Here is a 2880-nt window from a genome sequence, read left to right on the forward strand (position 1 = left end):
GAAATTTTAAATAGCCGAGGAGATATATGTGCCTTCTCTGGCGCCAGAGGGATTGCCACTATCTTAGAGAAGAAGGGCTGCGAACATGTAAAAAATTTAGCACAGTCCGAAGCTGCTTTGTCCTTTGAAGATACAAAAGATCCTTCGGCCGAAGCTAGTATAATTGGTGGAAAATTTTTTACCGATATCTGGGATAATGGTGGCCGAGAAATGGCCGGAGAAATTATTCGAAGAAGTGAGAAGGGCATTCACGATGCTAGAGAAGTAGCTGAGGCTGCTGATAAGAGCGCAGAGGCCGAAGGTCAATTAGGTACTAAATAATAGTTTTTATCGTGTTGTAATCTTTAGGCTTTAAGATTTGTTTGCGATTTGTAATAGCAATGTAGCCGTGTCCTGTCCTTCCTCAGATCCTACTGAAGTATCTCCGAGTGCTCGGCCTAGGGGTGATGATGAAATTAAAAAGATGGCTGAAGCTATTATGGATGAAGTTGTCGATCGACTGTTGAACGAAGCTGCAGAAGTGGTACTTAGGGAAGACTAAATGCTACTGTAAAAACATTTTAAATGTAACATGTGTAATATCTTGTAATCCTGTATGTAATATATTTGTTTTATTTTTCTTTATGGTTCAACTCTTTACGATGCATGAAACTTTACATACGTACCGTTTTTTAGTCTTTGGCGAAAAAACACCTTCCCTTCTTTTCATGCTTCGTGAAGAAGAGTTACCATTTATCACAACAATATCCGAAGTATCCTGAAAAGTGTTGAAGCTTCGTAGAAACATTCTTCAAAGCTATGCTTCAGAGATCAATATTGTTTCTCCCTGTGACTTGGCATGATTTGCCCCTTTTTCAAAGCGTTTTCCCGAAGATTGATATCATATCTCTTTCTTATGCCACATGCAGTATGATGTATGATGCTTATGTTATGCAAAAATGATGTGATGATGTTATGCTATGTAAGGTGATATTCCGAAGGTACACGCATATCTGCGCGATAAAACACAATCTTTTTTGTGAATCAGCGTTGACTTTTCGCTATAAGCCTCCCTTAGGAGCTTCTTCGCCTTTTACTTCAGCGAAATCAGCGTTGACTTTTCGCTGTAAGCTCTGCATTCTCTTAGGAACGACTTTGGAGCTTCTTCGCCTTTTACTTAGGCGGTATCAGCGTTGACTTTTCGCTGTATGCTCTGCATTCCTTTTGGAACGACTTTGGAGCAGAAAACTTACACTGCGCTCCCTTCGGAACGACTTTTTGTGGCTTCGTCAAACTTACTATGCGTTCCTTGGAACGACTTTTCGTTGCTTCGAAGAATGTTTTCGATAATTCGAAGGTCCTCTTTGTTATGACAAATCCTCAAACTTCAACAACTGAAGCCTGTGAAGAAAATATATTTTCCTTGTGGGAACTATTTTCATGAAATCTAAACAATGTCATTTATTACACAGAAAATAAAACTGAATGAAAAAGATTACTATTGAGGTAGGATATTCGTCAATAGATGTGCTTTGACTCTGGCACAGTGCTATTGACTGTACGAGCTTCGGACTGCTCTCTGAAGTCCCTCTGGTGTGGAGTATACTGGCTCCCTTCTGGCTGCTGGCCTTGTTGCAACGGAGGTGGAGGCGGAGGCTGCTGCCAGGAAGCTTGAGGCTGACTTGCCGAAGCAACAGAGGCTGCAGGATGGTTGCCCACATATTCTGGGATGTAGGGCGAATGATACGAAGCTGTATGCATGACCTGCTTCGGCTGAGCTTGTTGTGCTGCTGCTTCAGCTATTTCCTTTTGCTTCTGAATAGTAACATGGCACATCCTGGTAGTATGGCCTTTGTTCTCACCGCAGAATAAGCAAAAGATTCTTCTCGGTTGATCGCCAAATCTTCCTCCGAAGCCCCTGGCACCTCTGCCTCTTGGTGCTGGTGGTCGGAAAGAGCTTTGTTGTTGCCCCGAAGCCTGTGAGGAGTATTGTGACCTTTGCTGCTGACTCCCTTTATCATCATTTTGAGTAGAATTGTGAATTGACCTGACATGCCTCGGGTAGAACCTTCCTCCGAAGCCCCTGGTCATCTCAGAGAACCTGAAAGCCTCCTCCCTTCTTTGACGAAAATCATTGTCAGCTCGAATGTATTCGTCCATCTTCTGGAGCAACTTTTCCAGCGTTTGTGGTGGCTTTCTGGCAAAATACTGTGCTGACGGCCCTGGCCGAAGCCCCTTGATCATAGCCTCAATGACAATCTCATTGGGCACTGTTGGCGCCTGTGCCCTCAATCGTAGAAACCTTCGGACATATGCCTGAAGGTACTCTTCATGGTCCTGGGTACACTGGAAGAGAGCTTGAGCAGTTACCGGCTTCGTCTGAAACCCTTGAAAGCTAGTTATCAGCATATCCTTCAATTTCTGCCAAGAAGTGATTGTCCCTGGCCGAAGAGAAGAGTACCAAGTCTGAGCAACGCTTCTGACGGCCATGACAAAAGATTTTGCCATGACTGCCGTATTGCCACCGTACGAAGATATAGTTGCTTCATAGCTCATTAGGAATTGCTTAGGGTCTGAGTGACCGTCATATATGGGAAGCTGGGGTGGCTTGTAAGTCTGTGGCCAAGGTGTAGCCTGCAATTCTGTTGAGAGAGGAGAAGCATCATCAAAAGCAAAGTTTCCATGATGGAAATCGTCATACCAGTCTTCCTCATTACGGAAGTCTTCCTGGTGAAACTCTCTGCGTGGAGGCCTTCGGTTTTGATCATCTTGAACAAGATGACGAACCTCTTCGGAAGCTTCATCTATTTGTCGCTGAAGATCAGCTAGACGGGCCATCTTCTCCTTCTTGCGTTGAACCTGCTGCTGAAGGATTTCTAGATTCTGAATTTCCTGATCTAG

Source organism: Zea mays, chromosome 8, assembly GCF_902167145.1.
Source record: "Zea mays cultivar B73 chromosome 8, Zm-B73-REFERENCE-NAM-5.0, whole genome shotgun sequence".
NCBI classification, from domain to species: domain Eukaryota; kingdom Viridiplantae; phylum Streptophyta; class Magnoliopsida; order Poales; family Poaceae; genus Zea; species Zea mays.